Source organism: Corvus hawaiiensis, chromosome 7 (genome assembly GCF_020740725.1).
Source record: "Corvus hawaiiensis isolate bCorHaw1 chromosome 7, bCorHaw1.pri.cur, whole genome shotgun sequence".
Taxonomy (NCBI): Eukaryota; Metazoa; Chordata; class Aves; order Passeriformes; family Corvidae; genus Corvus; species Corvus hawaiiensis.
The window spans coordinates 21,507,473-21,532,871 of NC_063219.1; the positions used below are offsets into that span (position 1 = coordinate 21,507,473).

General features: G+C 36.0%; 1 protein-coding gene and 1 long non-coding RNA gene across 9 annotated transcripts in view; one reads left to right on the plus strand and one right to left on the minus strand.

Moving 5' to 3' along the window:
- Positions 1-25,399, plus strand: part of LOC125328372 — a 185,467-nt gene that overhangs the window by 87,759 nt on the left and 72,309 nt on the right. The window lies entirely within an intron of this gene.
- B3GALT1 (beta-1,3-galactosyltransferase 1) overlaps positions 1-25,399 on the minus strand; it is a 187,289-nt gene that overhangs the window by 77,591 nt on the left and 84,299 nt on the right. For all 8 annotated transcript variants that reach the window (XM_048308917.1, XM_048308908.1, XM_048308913.1 and 5 more), the window contains exon 2: positions 22,363-22,503. The gene's annotated coding sequence lies outside the window, so the exon portion shown is untranslated. The remainder of the gene's footprint in view (positions 1-22,362; positions 22,504-25,399) is intronic.

Consider the following 25,399-nt stretch of genomic DNA (forward strand, 5'->3'; position numbering starts at 1 on the left):
AGATCAAGTTCTTTTGTAATTCCCTCTCCTCCCCATGTCATACCTGTCTGCAACAGTTGCATTTCCCTTAGTTTTCCTCTCCTGCCTTATTCACTGCTTATCAGTGCTCTCCCCATCCTTCTTCTTTGATTTTTCTATTTTCTCTCAGTCTCTTAAAATAGATGTGCCTGGATCATGGAGGGAATGGAGCTAGTGGCTGCTCACCTGAAGGGCATGTGCTCAAGCTGATGCAGCAAGGCATAGCCAGAGCAGAGTATTGTGGAAGAAAGGTAGACTTGCATCCAGCTCCCTTTGACCATGGGCAGAATGAACCCAGGGTGCCCAGGAGAAACCCAGCCTTCTGTTTCTGTGTGTTACCCACACTCAATAATATGCTCAACTCATGACTACACCTTGCATCAGATGGGCCTAAGCAGGAAGGAGAAAAGGGAAAAAGAAGTTTTTTAATCAGTGTTTTGGAGGCAAGGCCACACTGATCTGACTGTAATGCTTCTGTTCTCCCAGGCAGCTACAACTGCTTTGCATCTCTCTGCAGCTGTGCTGTGCTTTGTAAACACCCCTGCATCCCACACAGCCATTGCTCGGTGCACTACGTACCTACTGGCTTCAGGTAGTAACCAGCTGTGACACATCTGTCTAATCCTTGTTAGGGGTCATGGGTTATCACACTGGAACATAATTTCACATGGTGCAGATTAGTCTGTGATAGAATAATCGGTGTCATTGCCCTTCCTCAAATGCCAGTTATGAACATTTTCTATGTCATTGTAGCACAAGTCACTTTTTACGTTAGCTACCTCACAGAAACATTCTTCTATTTGATCATTTTAATTTTTTTTTTACAGGGGATAATGGAAAAAGTGGTTCTGTGACAATGTCATTCTTGACACCTTTTGAAGAGAGGAATGTAAATGCTAATGTTTACTATGGGTGGAAGTGTGTCTAAGCCTCAGTCTCTTGCTGCAAGTCTAAGTCTCTTGTGTTTGTCATGGAATACTTGGATATAGCTTGCTTTGGCAATTGCTTAATCGAAAAATCAGCTCTTAAGAAATGATATAAATCAAAGAATTGGTCAGATTTTTTTATCTGATAAACTTATTCAGCATATTTGAAATGAGATGAGAAATGAATACACTGGGGTTTTTTTGCTGTGACCTAAAAAACCCAGTGAAATAGCTGAAAACTAAAGCTATATGAAAATAAAATTTTTCACATCTGTAAGTGGATATCTGAAGGAGAGAACGTGTTTAGATTAAATGCTTTTATAACCAACAAAATAGATAATTATAACTTTTGATATAGGACTGGTATTTATTAGAGAATTGTAGGCATGAGAGAATGGATTTTAAAAATACTTGTATTAAGATTTTAGAAGGAGGGGACAGGAGAGATCATTTCAATCCCTCTTTTAGCATTTTACTTTTAAATAATTGCACAGTCACAGAGGGCAAAAGGTGGAGGATGACTCAGATCTGGGAACTGGAATATGGAGTGGGCATGGAGTTACCCCTTCCAAGTGAAACGAGCATTAGCAGACAAAAGGAGAGATGCTGCTTTAAAATAGCCATTACCATGGTGGCTAAGGTGATGTCTGAGAGGGAAAGAGGTGAGATCAAATAGAGGTAGTGGAGAGAACTGCGCATTTTTTCCCAACAGTTTGTCTGACATCCAACTAGTGGGTTGCCCTGTTCAAAGTTTGTTCTGGGGAGCTTTGGGCAAGGGAGTTGACAGTCATAAAGCTGACATATCAGTGGTTCTGATTTACTTGCAAAAACAATTAGATGATTTTTATGTTCAAGTCCAGGTGTGGACACAGAGTTAGAATGAAGTTTCTAATTTGTCTGAAACTTCTTACTCAGCTTTACTGAGGATCACTGAGCAACACATCAGTGTTTTTCATAGTTTGTCAATATTGATCCTTTCAAAACTTTCCTCTTCACCTTGATGTGATTTTTTGACATTCTTTTATCAAATAATCAGATATATGCCATGTTTTTTCTTTCTGAATGTAAAGATTCCTAACCCATGTTAGTAATATATTTTAGCCTTGACTCCCTAGTTAAATCTGTTTCTTGAAAGACTACTAGCATTAAATCTTATTAGAGCCTATTTGAAAAACAGGGATTAGTGAAATTCAATGGTGTTTTGAATGTGTTACATCTTTTCGGAAATCCTAGTTGGCTGAACAGCATGTGTTGTGCTACTGAGTAATTATAGTCATGGAACTAGAGCTATCATGGAGACAGTACTTAGTGTTGAAGGATCATTAGCTTTCAGGCACTCAAAATCTTCTTGCCCATAAATGTTACTATGAAATTTTTAATTTTCCATCTTTCATCTTGAAAGCAAGGTTCTTTATGGTTTTGGGCTTGTTGAAGTCTTCTTTACTACATCTCTTTCCCTCAGCATAGAAATAGCCAAAATTCACTTCTCCTCATTCTGTTCACTACATACACTTCCAGATATTTTATTTGGCTCTCAGATAAAAGCAAACAGACTTTACAGAAGAACAAGGGGTCTTTTATGCATCTGAAGAAATGTACTTTAGTATAAAAGTTGGAAAATTCAGCATAGCACTCAGAGAGGTAGGTTAGGCCAATTTTTCAATGGATAGACAGCCTAAGTGACATAACGGGTCTTCTGTGACCACGTGGCTCTGTTAAATTGAATGCTTGGAGTATAACTTCAAATAAATGTGTACCTGCTGCAGGCTGATTTAGAATGACATATCAAAAATTGTACATCTTGAGCTTAAATCCAGGCAATGAAAAAATGGAGATGATCTATAGAGACAAACTATTTCTTCAGCTCTTAAGTCCTAACTGTCTAGTTAGAGAAGCCAAGGTATCACTACAGTTGCATCTTGGAAAAGGTTTCTTCATGAGATATTATGCTGTTCAGTCTTTTCTCTGGAGGACCCTGAATGCAAAGGAATTCTAAAATAGCTACTTTCCTTCAGTACAAGGTCTGTCTTACACTGCTGGAGCTTGTAGAGAGGCCAAAATGTCATTAATTACTGACTTATTTATGATCTGCAAGTAGCTTCTATTAATGAATTGCTACATTTATGTAAATTCTTATTTAGTTCTCAGCAAATTCTATCAGCATCTTCCAGTTGATTGTACTGTTGGATTTTTAGGAGTTGGGTTTGTTAATTCTGTCTCTGTAGAGACAAAAAGTTAATGCTATTCTAAGGTATAGAGCTGCTCTATGATCACCATTTTTGTACTGAAGTAGTTAGTTGGCATCTCTTGCCTCCCTTCTTCTCAGAGTTAATCAGTCCCATACAAGTTACAGTTCACTGGTCCTTTGATTCCTCTGCCCATTAAGCACAAGAAACTCTTATAAAGATGAACAGTCCTTGTGCTTCATTTGCACAAATTTACCTGCAGCAGTATTAACTGGACAATGTCGGCATTTAGGAGCTCAGCAGAGTTGGTCCCTCTGGGCTGAAGGATGTACATGGCTGGTGAGAGACTCAAGAGAGACTTTCCCATTGCAGGAAAGGTTCGACTGCTGGGAGGGATGTGATTCACCCTCAGAAGTGGTGGCAGTTTTTGAGGTTAATTGTGTTTAATTGGATCTGACTCTGCATTTTCAGATAAACCAAATAATATGTTCATTTGAATTTTGCTATCAAACTTCTAATTCTTGGTTTAAAAAAGGCAAAGAAATTGCATGAGACAAAGGCCTGCTTTGTAATTACTGCTGGCATTTGAGTAAGAAAATTCAATTCCTATTTCAAAGATAAGGGTTGTTTTTTTAGCAGAAACTTGGCCATAATATATATAGAAATTTAACTCATGGCAGAAATAGAAGAGCTTGAAGACATTTTTAGACATAAAAGAATGCTTATGGGAAACATGAAGACACGATATTAAAATATATCGTAAGAAGAACAAGAAATTAGACAATGGACAAAATTGTTGCCTTTTTTTTTCAAATACATTGACTTTGGAAAAAAGGAAAGTATTGAGCTATATCTGTGTGTATAAACTTTCAGGCAGTCATACATATGAATTACTTTTGCCTTTCCCAGTAAATATATTTTTATGAACTGCTACCAGGGAAGCTAGGGGTAGAACTCTCATCAGCTTTAATGGCAGTGGAATCAGACCTTATTCCGTCATAAATATTTTCCAACTTCAGGCATTAGTGTCAGGGATGTATGTTTATAGTGAATTATTTCTGTATCATCATAGCCTCAGAACTCAGTTTAGCATTATCTTGAAGCATTTGGTCATTATTATTACCATTGCCTCATTTGAAGCTTTAAGGAACGTGTTTTCAAAGGATAAAGTCAGTGTGACTTGCAACACTTGTAGCTGCCTGCCAGTTCCACACAAGCAGGCCCTCCTGCATGTGATAAATAACTGTTTTGCACAGCTGAAGGCTGTTGGAAAGACGTCACTTGCACCTTCCTCTGTAGGTGAAAAAACACTTATCAATGTTTATGGAAACAGTAAGCCTATGGCAAGTCCTCCTGCTGTAGGAAGGGAAACAGGAAACCTATGGGAAAGGGCTATAGAAACTTGCGCTGCAATACTTTCAAGAGTCCATTTTACTATCTAGGAAATAAAGCTTCTTGAAGGAAAATACCAATTAAAATTAAGGCTTGAAATGTGTACCCTTGCTGTATACTAGTCTAGTCTTTTCCAGTCTGTTTCTTTGTATTGTTTATGTCACCTTCACACAGGGATATCTCATATTATGTTCATCATCTAGGGCTAGAATAGTTGAATGGAGTCAAAGTGAGTTTGTTTTCTGCAAGCACTCAACAGCACTTAGTGTACCTTATGTCTCAGTTTTTCTGTATGGTGTGTGGTGGTAGAAAATTGTAAATTTTGCAGGGGGACTAGTATTTGTCGAAAAAGCGTTTTTCTTGCACAATATTCCTCTGAACTCAGTAAATGTATGTTGCCTCAATACATGCGAAACCCAGCACTTATGTGTGTTACCATGGCATCATCACTACTTGAAAATGTTTGTAGTAGTTGTGTTTTATCTGTGGCAATCCAGAAAGTGAGGTTTCAGGAAGAGAGGGTGTATTTTGTTAAAAGTAACTGATATGGCTGTGTAAGCTACATGAGCTTTTGGGAACATGTTTTCTAGTTTGTTGATTTTTTTTTTTTCCCCAGCTGTGTCAGTTGGTCCAATAAATCTATTCTCTCTGCCTTAAGACTTTGCCTCACATGTAACAGTTACATCATTCACAACTCAGTGTTTGGTAAGGGAAGTCCCAGTGGGGTATGGTAATTTATAGCTAATGGTGGTGTTTTGACTCTGAGCATGCCCTGTGTCATGGTATTAGATTGATAATATTAGGGATATATTAAAAGGTGCTGTGCTAGATATCAAGAGAGAAGTTTCTTAGAGATTAGAATTTAAGCGAAAGCTAACAAGCTGCCATAGACTTTGCAAGAAGCAAAGCAAGACCCATAACGTCCATTAATGTAATTCAACTATGATGATGAGAAGATGGACTTACTTCAAGTTTTTTATCAATAATTAGGTTTCAGTGAAGAGTATTGTGAAGCTACTTCAAGTAATTACATTTTTTTTCTTACCCAGACCTCTAATTTTGTTTTACACTGTGCATGTCAGAACTATAGGGGTTTCTTCAGATTTTATGGCACCTACCTCAAAGGCACCATTCTTTTGCTACAGCACAAATTACAGAAAATTTTACATTTGCAGGTCAGTGCAAAGTAAAGATGGATTTTCTTTTCTATCCACAGGTCATCATCATCCCTTTAAAAATTTCATTGTTGATAGGTAAACACCAAGGAAGTTTTATTGCAATCTCCCAGTGATGTGGATAGTTAAGGCAATTCATCAACACCATGCTTATGTGCTCTTTCAAATTAAACAATCTGTTACATTAATTTTCTTGCAGAACAGGAAAAATGACGGATTGTATTTTCAAACTGTGCAAATTATTCTAGGATCCTGGTGTAGAAAGCATTTATGATCACAGTGGAAGAGTAAGTTTTGAAAAGAAAGCAGAATTTAAAAAAATGTTGCAGCTGGAGAGTTCTGTTATAGTTCTGGAATATTGTTAATGAATTGGTTTTGGATATGTAGGAGCCCAAACAGAAATCAGAGTCATTACTGCAAAACATAAAATATTGTAGGGAAATTTCCCAGAGATTTATATAGAGGTAGAATGAAATCTTGAATTCATATTTTAGTTCAAGACTTGCTCAATGTGCATTCAAAAATCAAAATATTTTTCTGATCCTTGTTCAAAAGCCATAGTAACAGCCCACCCTTGATGTGAGCACTGATATTTCTCAGAAAAAGTTGCTGTTATCCAGTAGAGTTTCAAATATAGAATGCCAAAATAGGCTTTGGAATATTTATCTTCCTTCACTCCTGTCCCTAGAATTACCACAATTAGTAGGCAAACCTTAGTTGAAATTTTTTGTTTCCCTTAATTTTCATTATTTATATTAGTGTGTTTTCCTGGTTTATCTATTCCTGCCACAGATGTAAACATTGTACCATCATCTGTATTAGGCACGGATACTTTATAGAGATATTGCACAAAAAGGTACATGAAATCCAATACTGGCATGGCCATCTCCAGTGAAAGCACTGTTTTCTATAATACATATTTTCAGATGATTTTGTACAGTCCTTATTTCTGCACAGGCATTTCCTACTGAAAAACAATAATTTATAAATTGGTATCAAAAATAACTGATTTTCAAAGAAGGATTGAAGACCATAGCTCAATGGTTCATTCATTTATCCATCCTGCACAGGAGTTTGTGACATTCCCTGAAGTTGGAGCAGCTAGATTAACTTTTGCCAATATATATGAAGGCACACGCTGTTCTCTCCACCCAAAAATTTGTAAAAGCATTTGATTTTCATAGAATGCAGTAGTTAAAATTTAGCTGCTTTTTTTTCTTTTCCTTTGAAAAGATTGACAAGATTAAGCATTTAATTTTGCTTGTTGTTTTCCTATACTTTGTGTTGTAACATCAGTGAAAAACTGCAAAATAGCTATTGGTGGGCAGAAAAAACTCCTAGAAAAAAACCCATTTGTACCATGAGCATGGAACTGAATTAGTTTACCCAATCTTAATAAGGTAGGATGCAATCCTTTAGTTCCTGTGACCTTCACAGAGGTTTACCTGCAGCAAACAGCCTGCTCTTCAATGCTTGGATATTTGATTTGAAACATCTGTCCTACTTAAACACTAGACCAGATATGCCATGTTATCTTAAAATTCTGTTTCATAATGGAGTAAAATTAATTGCTGTAAGAACTCAGTTTTTTTTTTTTTAGAAAACCAATCCATTTCAAGAAATGTGTGATTCCATAGTTATAGGAAAATATGAAAATGATAGTCTTACATACACTTGACTTAATATACTCGTTATTTTAGAGGCAGAAGGTAATTGAAATGGTTTGTGCGTTGTTTTACAGCACCATGCAGTGGAACTTGCTGCAAAAGTCCTCAAGACAATCCTCAAGTCAGCTGATACATTCATATATTTTTGCTTGGTACTGCATGGAGATTCTAGTTCAACCCCTGAAGCCAGTTGCTCTTCAACAAGGCAGACCAAGCAGATGCATCTTTTCAGATGCATTATTTCAGACCAAGCTATGCATCTTCCAGGTTTGGAGCCAGATGAACAGGTAGCTGAGATTTCTTTGCCTATAGTCTGTGATAAGGAGTGCATATGCTTGTTGTCCTGGCTAGAATCTTCAGCTGGTCCTAAATCTTGTCACTCACTTCTCAGTCTTGAGGAAGACAACACTAAGTTTACTCCAGAGCCTTATTTAGTAGTGTCTCTAAATTTTTGTTTAATGGCAGGTTTTTGAAAAAGATTAAAGATATTTAAACATGTAAATTCATATTCACAAATGTGAAAAACTGTAAAGAAATGAGAGATATGTACATGCACATACATTATTTTGTACCCTGGTTCTTTCTCATTTTGGTCAATTAACACCATTGCAGTTGCAAAAAAAGAATTTATGCCAGCCCTTTAGCTCCTCTTTCTGTAGTTAAAAGCACCAGGTAAGTATAAGATGAACAATGTTACATACTTTGCTACATCCTATTTAATTTACATGGACAGTTAGATATATCAGCATGTGAGAAAGCCACCTTCTTTTAGAACAGTTTCTTAAGAGGGGACACTGTTGCATAAATTGTCAGCAGATGAGGCAGTCATGGGTGAAATGGCCTTTCTTATTAAATGTCGCAAGATTTAATGTCGCAGTATAATTGGGATGGAGGGATAACTGAGTGAGGCTCAACATGTCTTTTTCTGCTAACACATTATTAATCTGCAGGAGTGTTAAAATATGTTTTTAAAAGGCCCTATTCTATTGAAAATTGTTGGCTTATATGGAAAAAAACCCCAATCTATTCTATTGCAGAGCTCATGAACAACAGTTATGGACTTCCTTCACAGAGAATTTAATTTGTAAGTAAAGTATACAGAAGAAATGGGTACAATAAGGAATTTATGAAACACATAGCCTTAAAGATTTTTTTTTTTAAACCTACATATACAGCACTCAAACACCATGAAACAGGTAGCAACTGAAAACTGATTTCCTTTGGAAGTCTCAGCATTTAACCCTCATTTGAGAATTTTCTTTCAGTGATTTAAACTTCATTTAATTTAACAAATAATTTATTGATATAATTAATTCCTACAGAGTTATTAGTTAAATACAACTAAGCAATTTGCTGATGAAGGCTTTTCTGTCTGAGTAAAAAAGCAGTGTAGAACATTGAAGACATTGTTGTGTCTTGCGTGGAAAAATTTTAGATTTTTCCACTGCCTTTCAAGTAAAATACAGTAACAGTAAGAGAAGTCTTTTGCACACATCATTACATTTCTGATGGTTACTTTTTGAAATATAAAATTTTTTTATAGCAAGGGTTATATCATAGAATCATGGATTTAGGTTGGAAAAGTCCTCTAAGATCATCAAGTCCAGCTGTTAACCCAGCACTGCCAAATCCACCAATAAACTGTGTCCCTAAGAGCAACATCTACATGTCTTTTAAACACCTCCAGAGATGATGACTCAACCACTTCCCTGGACAGCCTGTTCCAATGCCTGACAACACTTTCCATGAAAATTTTTTTTCCCAATATCCAAGCTAAACCTTCCCTGGCACAACTTGAGGCTGTTTCCTCTTGTCTCTTTACTTCAGAGCTCCCTCAGCTGCTCCTCACAGAACTTGTGCTCCACACCCTTCACCAGCTTCCTTGCCCTTCTCTGGACACAGTCCAGCACCTCAACATCCCTCCTGAACTGAGGGGCCCACAACCGGACACAGCACTCAAGGGGTGACCTCACCAGTGCTGAGTACAGGGGGACAGTCATTGTCCTGGCCCTGCTGGCCACACTATTCCTGATACAGACCAGGATGCCACTGGCTTTCTTGCTGTCTGGGCACACACTGGCTCGTGTTCAGCTGCTGTTGACCTGCACCACCAGGTCCTTTCCCACTGGGCCACTTTCCAGCCACTCTGCCCCCACAGCCTGTGGCCCTGCATGGGGCTGTTATGACAAAAGGGCAGGACCTGGCATGTGGCCTTGTTGAACTTCAGAAAATTGTTCTCAATCCAGCCTACCCAGATCCCTCTGCAGAGCCATCCTGCCCTCCAGCAGATCAACACTTCTGCCCAACTTGATGCTGTCACCATATTTATGTAATTTTGGTAAGAAAACAGTTCACATGAGAAAGGTGACTAAAACTATGAATTAGTTTCCAAATGTATCTATTTTTAAATTATATTTTTATTAGTTGGGGTTTTTTCCAAATATTTTTAACTGTTTGTCCTGGAAGATATAAAATAAGTAAAGGAGACTATAATATACACACACAAAATATATTGGAAGTGTTCAGCTCTACCTTAACATCTTCTGGGGAAGCACTGTCTTACATCATACAACTTTTGCCAGTAAAATTTGTGAAAGAAAGTTGAAAAAAACCCCCAAATTCCCACAGCCCTTTGTTACTATTTCTCATTTGAAAAAAATATTGAGAAACAGTTAAAGTACATTTTATTTTCTCTCCAAAAAAATTCTTGCCAAAGAATGACTTTGCAACACAAATGCTACATTTCTGTGCTAAAAGTCAGAAACGCTTCTAACCAGAAATATTTTGCAATGAAACTATACTCTTTAAACAAAGCAAAAAGACTACTTTCACTGAAAATTTGAGTGCCACTTTGCTGTGATTCAGAGGGATACAAAGTCTGCATGCGTTGAGATTGTTTTCTTTATTGGTGGGAATATATGAAGTTCTTTATAGCCAATAACTTGAAGTACTTAGGAAGCTAAATCTTTATAAATGTTCTAGAAAAGCAAGTCTTATGTTTTAAGAGTAGAAACTCTAAATGAAAAATAAAAGAAGGTTATCCAGGCAATATATTCTCTGTCTTCTTCCCTTCAAAGAAACAAAATAAACAAAGGGTGCCTATACTGATTATTCAAAATAATAATAGACAGTAAAAATGTTTAGAATTTGATGCAAGTTCACTCAGTTTCCTGTTCTTTTTTCCCATTTAACCATTTCTTCATCAATTATATTCTGCATAAGTTATCACATTACCTTAATCTATATTCACACTCTGAAATTACAAAATGTCTTAGTCATGCAGAATGGCTGAAATAAATTGTGGAGAGCTTTCAAGTATTGCCTTTTCTAAAATAGCTGTAGTAGAAAAATATGAAAAAAATAGGTCCATCTGATAGTTTTTACAGGAGAGGTTTATCATGAGGAAATCTTTCTTAGAAAGTAAATGTTTGTATTAAAGGACTTATTTTCTAATTCTTGCTTCCAAGAGGAAGTAATCAGAGACCACCAGCCAGTTTGATAACACTTAACTCTATGCTGTCTTAATACAGTATCAATTCAAATGTATTCAGGCCTCTAAGGAAGTGGGATGCCAGGCAGAGCACGTAGGCAGAAGAATTCTAGAAGCTAATGTGTTATTCTGTTGAACTGTAGTGTAGCTTCCCCATCTGTCAGTTTTTCACAGGCTGAAAAAACTGAATATAGCCAACCTTAAATGACTAATTTAAAAGTGGTGAATCTGAGTAATGCACATTTAACAGGTATTCTGTCTTTCTTGTTGAACTGCCAGACAGTAGCCCAAGGTTTACACATACTTTGCCTAGGATGCCTATTTCTGCAAAAACTAGCTGAGGGAAGTCTCCTCTGTAAGACATCTTCCACTGTAGTGGAAACTGATGTAGAGTTCACTCTGAAATATTGCATAGTTGAAAATCAGAAGTGTAACTCCCTACAGAAGAACCATATGGCAAACTCAGTTATTTCCAGGCACTCATAAATTACTTTGCAGTTCTCCTCCTGGTATTTGCAGTTTAGCATTAGAGAAGATGAAGAACTTTGCTTCAGGAAACGGAAAAATATTAAAAATCAGCACTTTTATTTGAGCTGGCTAAAAAATTCCTTAAAATTATTCTATTTCCTCAAAAATATTTTTCTTCTTAAATGAAATAAAATACCCAAAGTCCTTTGATTTTATTTTCTTTTCAGGTTTGAGGGTTGCTGTTTGATTGCTTCTTTTATAAGGGAAATAAATTTTGGGCCAGCTTGTGTCCTTGTGAATTCAACAGGAAGAACCTTCATCCAAGTCAAATCACAATGAATTATAGACAAGGTTCTAGTGGTTTTGGTTTTTTTGTCTTGTTTTGTTTTAATTTTGGAACAATATAAATACTTAATACAAATTCTTTGTACTAAGAAAGAGAGGAGGAAGAGCTCAAGCTGCATTTTTCCTATAGGAAGGAAAAATATGGTAAACTATCTCAGCAGTAGCTCTTCTGTGAAATAAGGCAGACAAAATGAGAGCTGTTCTCAGAATTAAATTATTGCTAATTAAGCTCCCTATATAGCATGAGGAAAAAAAGCATTTTATTCTCCTGGGTTCTTATCTCTACTGATAGTCATACAAATCATAAGATAAAATCTTCTCTTGTAGAAACAATTTGTAACTGACATAGGCATATCAAGTAAACTTAACAAAGCTGACAAAAAATTCTGGCAAAAATTATTTCTTGAAAGTTGTGTTAGATCTGTATCTGAAAAAGCATCTGTAACTTCTTCTGTTTGGGATGGGGGGTTTTTTTGTTGTTGTTGTTTGTATGATGACATACTGCATTTGCCTGCAGTATTATAAAGGCTTTAAGTGGCCAACATCAGTTTCCAAAATTTAAAGTACCTCTTAGAGGTCATTCTCAAAACTACTTTGGGAATTAGATATGAAAAGTAGGAATAGTATGTCTTAAAAAGCTTATTAAAAGAAGATTTTAATTTTGCATGACTTGATCCCAGTTTTTCTCAAAACACCATATTTCCCCAGAACTAAAAAAATTTGAAACATTTCTGTATCTCTTGGGGCACCTGTCAGAAGTCCAGACAGTGATCCTATAAATGTGATTTCCATTCAGTGAAAATTAATAAAATCCAAAATGCTTCAGGAAAATACTCCTGGTTTATGAAAACAGATCTTGAAAAAATCTGTTCACTGGAATATTTCCAAACAGTTCTGCTTATCATGGTTTCCAGGATATCTGGGCATAATTTGCTCAATGCACGTAGATATCAGCAACATTTCTAGTAAAAATGGTGAAACCACAATTGTTCTCTTCAGAGTATTTGTGTAAATACAAGCTATTGAATTAAGTCTGGGCAAATGATGACAATGCAGTCCTTAACTTTCCAGGATGAATGAATTCAAGTGTTACATTCCTAGCACTGACAGTGCTCCAAGAATGGTTAGTTGTCTCTCACCAAGACTGCTAGTTTCAGGCGAATGTAAGCAAAATTCTGACGAGTGATTGATTAATTACTGACTCGCTTATTTATAGTGGTATATACAGCCTCTTGTAGGAGTGGATAAATAGTTTTTCCACAAGAGGAAAGGGCATACTTGCCAGTGTTTGGTGCAAAGAAATTGTTCTGGCTGTTGATACAATCAGTGAACAACCAGTCAAGTGCCACCTGGAATAAAAGTCAGGTCTGAAACTCCCTCTCCCATGTGGCAAGGAACTGATTTTACCAGGTTAAATATTTGTGTGTTTTGAGTCCGTGTTCTTCTAGGCTAAAGCCACAAAATTTAATTTCACTCTTTAAGAGACCAAACTGCAAGTGCACCAATTAATTATTAGTAACTGATGCATATTATAGTGCTGGAGAGGAAACTGCAGAGAGTATAGAACAATTACCTCCTGCTAGGAAAGCTCAGAGAAGCTTTTGTCTGCTTATTAAACATAAGTTATAAAAAGTAAGAAGGACGAATCAGAGAAGGCATATGTGTGAAACCCATGCACCTGATAAGCATAGCAGTGATGTGAACACAGACGCTGTGATACAGACATCTGTTGAAAACCTCTTAGTATAATTGTGTGGTCTTTCTTGCTGTGAAATAATAGCAAATACTGATGAGCCTTCTATTGAAAATTGTAGCCAAACTATTTTTGAGGTTTTTGGGTTTTTTTTCCTTCATGTGTAAGGGGTAAAAGAGAGAGAATTTTTACACTGACAGTGTAGGCTAAAAGAATCTTGTTTCTTCTGAAGTTCAGGAATGAAGCTACAAACTGTAAGCATAAACATAGCAGCAGTAAAATGTTTTTAATTTCTTCTATTAGATCAAATTCTCCAGCACTACATTCATTACTATACTTACCATTAGTAAAAACGCAGAAAACCCACAAATTCTAAAAAAGCCATGGGTATTAAAGTAAAGGTTAAAGATGATCTTCATCTCTGATGTTACAGTCTTCCAGAGCACAGTACATATGGGGGAATTTATTCCCACTTCATAGTAATATAATTAGTTTTCTGGACAGAGCCACTGGAATGTACAACAACCTCTGAAAAGATGGAGTAGCTGATGCTTTAGTGAGTGCTTTTCTAGCAGATGTTTTGTATAAGTTTATAAAACATACTCAGACAATCTCAATTTCATTTGAACAAAAGAGTATTTGTGTGGCCTATTCCTCTTTTCTGCTTCCAGTTTATGTTCTGCTTGGCTTTGCTGTGCTCAATACTTATAGGTGCTATTCATAGTAAAAAAACAAACAAACAAAACAATTCTTCAAAGCAGAAAGCATGGGTTTTAGCTTCTAAATTTTTGCATACATGTTTTGATGTTTTTTTGCTATTTAATATATGCATATTTGAATTATCTTATGGCCCGAGGCATACTAAAACTGCTGGGTACTTGAGAAGGAGCAAGGCACACAGAAGCTAGAATCTATGCCCTGGAGTTTTCTTCAAGGAAATGTCTAGTTCCCTTACGTGTTTATAAAATACTATATTTTGAAAACAGTAATTGAATTACCAGTATGGATTATGTGATGTTACCAGAAGTTCTTCAGTCATAAAATAAGGAAGGCCCACCTGATAAATTCAGTGTTGGATATGGGACACGTTCTAGGACTCTCTTTGTTGGTATTATCAAACCTGAGAGTTACTGACCAGTGAAAATAATTTGTCTGAATAAGACATTAGAATTGAATCTACAGGCATGCAATGCCTGAATTTGTTTTTTACAATAGAAAGATTAAAGTTTCATTAAATTGGATCAAAGAATAGAACTGAATTGCTTTTTTGAACTCCCTTGTCCTTTTCCATCAGATTACTGATATACATGCTGTGTACTTCGTTCTTCTTAGTCATGATGTTTTACATCATAATTGTGAATTTAATTTAATGTCTTCTTTTTTTTTTTTTTTCCAGATTTCATTTTCCAAATAACATTGGGAATTGAAAAAACATTGTAAGAAAAACAATTGGTCTAAAAAGCCACCTAATCTACACTTAGCCAAAATTTATTTTGGGATTGCAAAGCTGGTTAGTTTCTTATTTTAGTGCCAACTTATTCTGCACTTGGTTTCACCTGGTCTATACAGTCCCTGCCACAGTAGAACAAATGCTAACTAGAGCTGAAAAGTGCTAATATCCAACAAATAACTAATAGTACTATCATGAAAGCATAAGAAAAAATATTTCTGAACACATGGTTCGTAGGCCAAAAGTAAAATAAGTCAGAGAAGTTTTACATATATCTGTATAATCAACCAAACTTTCACATTATGACTTTTCCACTGAAACAAAAAAGTACATCTTTGGAGGTTCCCCTATCACCAGTAGTGATATTTTCTGCTTTTGCAGTAATTTTCTGCTTTTGCAAACCTGCACAAACTAATCAAATAGTAATAAGAAAGGTCTTGATCCTGTTCTCATTGACTTCATTCAGAGTTTAGCATTGACTTGGAAATGATCACTACTGGATGGAGAATTATTATATAAAATAGAATGTGTAACGGGTGGCAGTTTTGACTTGGAATTTTGCTAGAATTATCATAATCATTTTTACTGTTGACTCTTTCCTTAACCTAGTTTGCTAAAATAATTCAGTGCTTTGTGAGATAGGTTCTCATCCCACCTTGTATTACACTAGGATAACTTCCTTGTTTGGAAGAAAATGACAAGATTGAATTAGTAGAATATTCTTTATTTGGGAGATTTGTTATCTAATGTGTCTAAGATTAAACTAGAAAAGCAAAACTATCAGTAGATTTTAAGAGCATGTTGAAATAAGAGACAAAGCTGAAGAAACATTTATTTATAGTATTCTCATACAATTGGTATTCTCTGCATCAAAAAACCTAAGTCAAGGAGAGTCCTAGGCAAAAGCACTTTCGCAAGTGAAATCAGTATGTGCCTTCCTAATTAAGTTAACTTTAAAAAGCTCTTTCTCCACTTTGTTCCCTTTTCCACTTTGTTAAACTTCATAGAATGGTCTGTGACTCATATCCTGATGATATAGATGTCTGTGTTAGAAATTCACTGGCTTCCTGAGTGGCAGAATTTTTATTAGTATACCTGTATTTTCAATATTTATCTTATGAGCATGTTAAACTTCAGAGCCTGCTACTTTCTCAGTTAAGAAACTTTAAAACTTGTTTTAAGTTTAATGTCGTCACATAAAAAATTATACCCTTTCCAGTCTCTCACATCAAACTCTATGCACCATTTTGTCCTCATGCAGACAGAATTTTCAGTCAACTTTATCTTACATAGCTCTTTCTCTCTCTGTCACGGGTTCCTCTCTGCCAGTTGTGATTCCTTCTCCCTTCCTGTTCTTTTTTGGGGTTTTTTTCCCCTTTCAGACTGCAGGAAGTTTTTTTTACTGGAGAAAAGGCCAAAGGTGAGGATACTTCTCAGGTTTGGAGGTGATTCTCCAAAAACCCATATCTTTCCCTTTACTGAAGATTTCCAATCCTCTCTTTCTACCACTCTGGGAAATGACCAGATGAGACAGTTACTGCCTGGTATGTCCAGCCCAGCCAAGAGGAGCAGGACATTTGCAGCTGGGTGGCCATGCCAGGTGTCATTCCAGCTGGTGCTTGATACCAAGGAGCATGCACTGGTTTTGCATCCCTTAAACATTGCATCTTGCCTACCAAATACTGGGACAAACCCGATGTAACTGATATTTACTGATAAAGAATGAAGTACTCTGTACTTTTAAAGAAATGTTAACATGTAATTGAATAATTTTACTGACTATAGAAATTGTAATTCTCCAGATATACATATATGTAATGAGAGCGATTACCATGCAACAATAAACCATCACTGCTATTATAAAGCCATAAACTCTTATTCAATATACTATAAAATTCAAAATCTAATTGAATGTGCTAGTTTAGCATAATTCCCACAAGCCATCATTCCTTAATATTGTGAAATGAATGGGGGGTTTGTGGAGCTATTAATTGTTACCGACGAGCAATAACCACTGGAATGAAACTCCAATTATCAGCAACCATTAATCACATTTACTGTCATCTGCGATGTCAGAAAAAATAATATTCTAAACAGCTAAAAGGAATTTATATCTCAACTGTTTTAACTCACTTTATAGAAATCAGATGGTCTTTTGCTGGGATAAGCAAGGAATTACAAAAGGGTGTTTTCAGTCCTGCTCAGTCTTGTATCTTCCAGTTTTAAAAAATCTTCCCACTTTATTGCACTTTGATGGAGACTTAGATGCCGTGCAGGTTTATTTCTATGCAGTTGTGTACAATTTATAATTATTGCCAGCATGATGTTATTGTAGTCACTGGCTTTAAAATAAGAAATTAGAGATCATCTGAGCCTGCAATTTCTGTTCCAGGAAAGCAATTAATGTTGGGGTGCATCTTGATCAGGTGTAGTGTTCTTGGAAATGAGGGTGTAAACAGGGGTGGCAGAGTCTTGCTCAGAAAACTTTGTTCTATACTTTTCATCTTGTTCATTTTTCAGATTCTGTTGTTTACTTCAAATAATTGTTTTCCTTTGAACCTACACAGTATATCAAAAACATAGATGTAAATCTCTGGGAATGAGAGGATAGGAAGCTGTTCAGTACTAGTGAGTGGATTGGCCAAATGTGCAATGTAGACCTGGCAGTTAAATGGCCTCACTTGCAAAATGGGACCTGCTAACCAAAAATTTCCCCTAAAAATAACAAATAACATTGTTGGACCATTAAGGGCATATTGTGGTCCTCACTCTCAAATTATACTGAGGTTTCTTCTGAACTACAGAAAATCTGAATGATCAGGATTTGAGACTTTGCCAGTTGTTTACCTTGAGAGTCTGTCAGCTTTTGCTGGCATAAAAAGACTTAGATTTAGAATGAGGAAGCATTTTGAAAGCAGAAAAAGGAAGGAAAATAAGGTAGAATATGGAAGAATTTGGAAGCACTAGTCCAGAATATCGTGTGAATAACTTCATTTAGTAAAAGGACTGAAATCCTAAATATTTTGTTTACTATACTGTGTTGTTCACTCATGGTTTCAACACTTTATAATCCACTGAAGATCCAAGTACTCTAACACAAAATCAGCAGAGCAGGTATAACATCTGTTCATAATGTACTGCAAATATCCAGCAGAGTATCTTCTTAGAAGAAACATATGAGAATTGATGACTGAACTATATATCAAAAGAAGCCCTAAAATATACACAAATTGTATTTAGCTGAGTCTGAAAAACCTCTAAGGCATGGAGCAGCTGCTTATTTTTCAAGTTTTCGAGTAGAAGTGTATTTATAAAATTGGGTATAGTAGTGCCTCTGGAAGTAAAAGTCAGAGGTTGACTATACTAACAACTTTATTATTCCAGTTGTTATTTATATAACCAGTTTATTATTTACATAACCAGTTTTCCAAATTTTCAAGTACTGCATTTTTGCTGAAACCAAGGTGTGTGTGATCGACAGTATGGTTTTATAGTGTTCAGTGTACTCTTGAATAGGTCACATCTGTCCTCTCTGAAATTCTCTTAAGATATTGTCACTCATCAACCTTGCTAACTTAAACACTATGGTTGGATTAAAATACTTTATGTCTGATTTTCCTGCTGAATGTAACTGAATGTTCTTCCTCTGAAACATAGCAAATTTTTGGCCTATCAGCATTTTCTTAAATTAACTGAAGGCATTCAAAGTGAACGCATCTAAGATAATCAATATTATACTATAGTACTGTCATGATCAATTAATCAAAAAAATTAAGTGCCTAAATGAATTGAACTAGCAGAAAAAACTTTGTCATGAGAAAACATTGGAACATGATTCTTTCCCCGACTTCAACTCCCAACCTCTCCCATTTATCGTTTTCCTGATGTTTTTCTGAGTTGTTCAATGTGAAACTTGAATAGTTTGTAAATTCAGTAAAAAATAATAGAAATAATAGTAGAAATGATTACCATGCTGTGATAAGATTTTAGTCTGAAGTATTCATACCGACATTCCATTTCCCATATTTAATTGAACATTTCTGTGTTTTCAGGAGAAATTACTAAGTATTTTAAAAAGTTATTTTCCATTACCAATTTAAAACTGCTGCACTGAAAATTTATCATAACTAATGCATTCATTTATGCTTGTTGTCAAGGTGACAGAGTTTATCAGAAATCAAAGCATTTAAAATGTAGTTGTCAATTCTCAGTATATTTGGGTAAGGTAAACACTAATTCTGTCAAACGCTATTTATCTTTCATTAGTATGGAACTGAATTAATTCTTAGAACAAAAATATACAAATATTACTCTGTCTTGTAGTAATAAACAGCTTTCCTTTAAAGAAGATAATAATAGACAAATGTATGGTACTTTAGGAAGTATGTTTACAGCACTGTGTCTTTAAACTTGAGCTGTCAGTTAACTCATATTCAAGATTTCTGCTCGCTTAAAAAGGAAGAACACTCCTGAGTATACTAGTGAGAACTGGCTTTTTCCCTCTCTTCCTCCCTCCCTTCCTTTCTTCTCTCTCACTGAATAATAACCCTCATTTAATGTCATCAGTCATTTTTGCCATCAGCCTTTTTTATGGCTGGAACAGAAGCATGAATGGCACACACACTGAAATATGTGAAAACTTCATAGATTTTGATAAGATAGTGGAGAATGTGTCAAGTTGGTGTTATCATTAGCTGAGAAATGAAAATGGATGCAGTAATTTGCACAATTTCAGCATGGCCCCTCCTACCATCACTGGGCAGCAAGTATTTACAGATGTAAGCCAGTCCAGTGGCAATCTTGAGACTGGTAAACTGCACCCAGTGTGTTCTGGTAGTGAGTATAAGCTAGCAAGGGCCAATGATCCTCTAATCACTTTACTGTGAGCTTCTGTTATCTTAAAATGACATTGAGACACTTAAAAGACTTACCAAAAAAAAAAAAAATCTTCCTAATAATCAGTAAAAACTAACAGGAAAGCACAATGCATAACCCATAATAGGAAATATTTGGAGTTACTAGAATTTATCTGATTTAATCCTGCTAAAGGTCTGGCTAAAGGGAGCAATCTACTTCTTGGCTGCTCAAACTGAACACTTGAATAGATGATGGATTTGAAGATGTCATCTGAAGTATTGCACAATTATCATGACTAATTTGAAAATATTCTGTTCTTGTAACAGATCTTAAAATGTCTCATCCAATGGACTACGGCGTTTAGAGCCAAACTACTCCTAAAACCAGCAGGCCTGTATGTTTCTGTTATTTGGTATCACAAAATTTCTCATTTAAAATTTCAGTGGTGACTGAATAATAGCTCCCAAAGAATGATCTGACCTTGGTTGGATTTTGTTTCAGTCAGACAATTCTGCTTCTGAATTCTGATATATTGTAAAGAGAAAGCCTTTTTAAATTTGGAGTTGTTGTTTGTTTTGAAATTTCTTAGGCCATAGGGACAGATCATTTACCTGCTATCAAATGGGCACAATTAATTATTATTGTTTTACTTTAACTGTTTTCAGCAAATACTCTCCCACTTTATTGTTTTAATAATGGAATCTCATTTAGAAATTATTGATGAAAAGTTTTCTCCAGCCTACCCATGTAAAATCATCTTTGATGCAAAATCATATTTTGGGAATATGTGTAGCATTGCACATAGCATTTGCTGACTTTTAAGTCAAACCTGCTTTAAGGTTGTCTGTAGGCTTCTACATATCATCAGGCAATTTCTTCCTGTTTAAATATTCCTGATAGAGTTTATTACTTTTCAGTAGCTGGAAAGTAGTTTATCACACTTTCAACTCTTTATTTAGTTTCATCTCCATTTCCGTTTCAGACCTTATTGATATAATTAAGAACTATGCAATTTGCCCTCATTTTTCTATATGCCTTGAGTGTGTTCTGTTCTTCCACTTTTAGTGCCCTCCCCAAGGTAATACAAAATAATAAAATACCATATGGCAAATGGAATCAGCTGTAACACCATGCAGTGTCTTTTATCACGCAGCCTTTAGAGTATGACATTCCCAGGTTTGTAACTGATGAATATTGCATGTCCTAGAGAAACTCGAGCCGTATGATGCTGCTTCTCCCATTAGAGGCATCCTTGCTGATACTCTGCAAGCATGCAGCAGCTATCAATCAACAACACACCAGGAATTGGCAGAATGTCTCAAGGCATGGCAGTCCTACAAAACTGCAAAAAGTTATCATGAACACAGTCTTGCATTACCACGAATTGTGCAACACATAATTAATATGTTAACAGTAAAAATGAGTTTTAGATACTTTGTTAGGCTTGGCTGAGGATTTTTGTTTGCTTTAATGTCTTTAGGGCTCTTGGGAATTCATAGAATGTGTTTTTTCATTAGTGGATTTCCATAGGTTTGGAGTCAGTCTTCTGAAACATGCTGTCTGGGAGCATTAGATGTTGTTCTATGAAAATTAAATATAAGCATAAGTACAGATTTTGTAGATGAGTTAAAGTACTTCTACAGTGACAAAATCTAAAGGAATTTCTGTTTTGTGGATATACTAAATGAGTGTGAAAAGCTGATGGTGTTAGTTAAGAATGCAAAAACCTGTAAGTAACCATTTCTTAATACTTCATGTGTGTTGCTATACCAGCATCTTAGCTTAGCTCTGGCTTTGTGAGTGGAAGGGAGAGGTAAGGACTAAGTAAATAGATATGCAATGTTTAGCTATGATTTTCTTTCTATCTTCTGCTTGCAGCAAAAATATAATTTCAGTCTATTCTAAAAGTAAGTATCTCTAAAAAGTTAATAGGATGTTTCTGTTGTGAAACAGAATTCTGTGTTGAGTTCCATCAGGTAACATGCAGCTATCTTAGTTTCCCATCTTGTTTTAGGGAATAGAGATTATACAGTCTCCACCATGTTTAGTGCTCCCATTGTGACACTAGAAGTGGTACAGCAACTTTTCTCCAAAGCAGGAAAGCAGAAGAGGAAAGCATGTATTGTTCTTCCCTGTTCATCCAGATGCGGTCTTTGGTAAATCTATTTCTACTCCTCTCTGGTCATGCTTAGGACATATAAGTGTGCCCAAGCTGTAACTAAACTTTCCACCTGTCACCTTTAGGAAGAGAGGGGTGGGTGATAACAGATGGTGCTTTTCTGTAATGCTGCAAGAGATCAGTTCAAGGGCAGGGCAGGTTTGAGAACTTAGGGTTGTGGAGAAGGCGCAGTAGCACACTTTTACTCCTCTGTCAAAACACTACTCAGATGGCTTCCTGTAGCAATTAGTACCGTGTTTCATTTAAAAGAAATAAAACGAAATACAGGAAATGCATTTTATTAAAAGAAATGGAGTACACCAGTATAATATTTGCACTGAGGGTAACAGCAATTTTGCTCAAAAAGTAAATTCACTGTGTGAGTTGGGGTTAGTAGGGTATATGTATTGTGTGAGCACATATGTCCTTGACATATATAGAAGGAATTCTCAGAAATACTAGGAAAGGCAAGTTAAACTATTTGGCACAATTCTGTGTACATTTTACACTTTATACAGAATCACCTGAACTCCTTACCTGATTTTTTTAGAAACAGCTCTTTCTTTTTGTCCTTACTTTTTCTTTCTTGCTTATCTGCGTCGTATCTACTGCCGTTCTCCACTGTGTGTCTGTCTCCTCATCATGTATGAAACCAGTGTGGACTCTATATTGAAAAACCTGCATTGACAAAAATCCATGAGTTACACATGGGTAGATGACAGACTGCTTGTTTCATTACTTTTCTTTCTATCTTCCATAAAAACAGAGATAGAACAATTAGAGACTTGGGGTCAAGTACTGGAGTAATAAGTTTGCAGATGTGAATACTGACATAATTTTATATTGCTAACCCCTTAAATCCATGCACAGAACCTATTTATATACATTATTTTCTGCACACAATGTATCAACACAAACATGTAGAAATAATGGGTGTCTTACAACACAAAATGTAGGCTTATGAGAAACGTAAAATACTAGTGTTTGGCTAGTCCTTTGGAAGCCCAGACAACACCTTAAGAGTGACCACTCATGCTTAGAGGTGTCACAGACTAGTTTACTTGCAGCACTGATCTCTTTTCTTTTAGGTCTGGTCTTGAAGTTTACAACAAGGTGCCTATCTGAGACACCGCTGCAAAGATCAGTGATTCTCACAGACTTCTGATCAGGCTTGGAAGAATTATCCTTAGATTGTAAATTTTGTGAATTGCGGTTTTTAGGTTTGTCTGTTCCCTTTCCTGGTTTATCACTCTTTGCTGTTTTTTTGGTGGTGTGTTTTGTTTTGGTTTTGGGGGTTTGGGGTTTTTTATTAAACAGATGTTTAATTGATTGGTGGGGCTTTTTGTTTCTTTTTGTTGTGTTGGGCTTTTTTTTCCACAGAACTTATATCTTGCCTTTTTCCAGTTCCTAACAATCCCTCCTCCATCTTTTATGCATCTTTCCCCCACCTTTTCTTTTGTATAATCATGCCTTTAGGTGAGAATTTGTAAATTAAAATTGTACTGTCCTGTGTTATGACCTTAACTATTAACAACATTCTTATTTCTAAGCCTCTGTCTTCCTTAATTAAGTCCAAGATAAACACCTGTATGTGGAATCTGGTAATGATTATTTGAAACAACACATTTTTGTCATACAACCAGATATGAAAAATAATTAAAGTTTGGGAATGTACAATAGTGCCAAGGAATTTTAATTATATTAAACTGTTGACTATTGGGACAATATTTCTAGAATTAAAAACATACTTTGAAATAACTTTTACATTCATGGAAAATTTATTTGCTTGAGAAGGACAACAGCTGTATTTTTTGACCCTATTCCAGTAGGATTTGTGTCAGAATGAAGACAAAAAACATAGAAATACTTAAAATGGCTTCCTTTAAATGGTTCCACCTTTAATGCAAGGAGTCCTTGAGTGTCCAGTCTCAAGGACTGCACAAACATCTGCACAACTGAGCTTGGTCTGGCAGCTTTCTGTGGCTCAGAGACACCCAGTATTGTACAGTGGACAGAATAAAAAGATGTAATTAGCTTAAAAAGAGCAGAATTAGGATTCATGTTCCCCTTTGTCTTGTTACCAAAAAGCTTTACATATAATAAACACAGTCATCAAAATTCACTTATGACAAGTAAAAGTTGGCTTGTGCATCATTTATCACAGAATTCTGCCACTAGTGTCATCTTCATACACTTGAACATGTAAGATGTGTTTCCTTAGAGCATGCCACATTTTATTAAGTATCCAGCTTTTTACAGGGATGATATTAAATAAAAAGCATTCTTATTTGCCTGGAAATTTATGCCATACACCAAATACCATTTTATATGTGATTGCTTAGCAGGAACCATCTGTCATGTCCCCACCCCCACAGTGCTGAGGAAGGCAGAGGCTGAAGGTGAGAAGTATATTTACTTCTGACAACAAAAGCAGCTGCTGCTGTTACTCCTAGCTGTAAGGCAAACATGCTGGAAAGGTGACTATCTGTTGTGGTTCTAGTGTACTGGGACCAAACATGTCTGCTGATGACAGCAAACGTCTTAGAATTTGGAAGAAAATTGCTTTATCGGTTGTGTCAGGAGGGCATGTACAAACGCAGGTCCAGGTGGGAGGTAGAACCAAAACGAAACTTTGGGCTAGAAAAGTATCAGGACAAATTCAAGAATCTCCCCCTTCTCTTGCCTCCTTTTGGTAGAAAATTACATTGCAAAAGAGATTATTTTTCTCTAACAATAACACGCAATTCTGAAATTAAGCACAGCAGGTAGAAACACCCAGCACAGAATTTAAAAAAAAAAAAAAATTGCGTATTCATATGCTGAAATCTTCTCCAGTGCTGACAGCTAACTATTCCAAGTGGAAAAGGTACAAGCTCTGCTGTTCATTCTGCCAATTTCCCTTCTTAAAACTCTGACACTGTGTTTTGGAGGCTGTGTACTCTCATCTCTGTTATTCTTACCATCATACATCAGGCTAAGAAAGATACTTACACAGACAAATAATTATTTTTTAATAGGATCGCAGAAAATAAGTATACTTTTAAATTTATAGGAAAGGGAAAAGGGGTATTTCTTAGGCAAAACCACTTTTTTCTTTTCTTTTTTGTTACCTTCTTTCATAGTGTACAAGGGGAGCACTGTGCTAGGATGCAAACGTACCTAGAGCATATTTCAAGACCAAAATATAAACACTGGTGGGAAAGGGCACTTTATGCAAATGCATTTCCTGAGTGATGGCTCTCTCTCCCTGATGGCTGTGGTAAGACAGAATAATTTGGGAAAATAAGTGGAGTGCTCTGCCCTTTAGCTCTTTTCTCTAGAGCATGTACATCCCCTTGCAAATATGATTATGACAAAATAAAAGGTTCATTTAGGTGGGAGCTTCTTTTAAAATATTTTCAATATATCACTGTAGAAAAAGTAGAGATAAAGCAGAGCTACAAGGGACAACACTTATAGGAAGGGGAAACAGATCAATATGCCTTACTCTGTATTGCACTCATTTTCCTTTTACAGCCCACCTGTCAGTCCTGTTATCATTGTCTAGAAAAGAATTTACAGTAAGTCTTTGCTT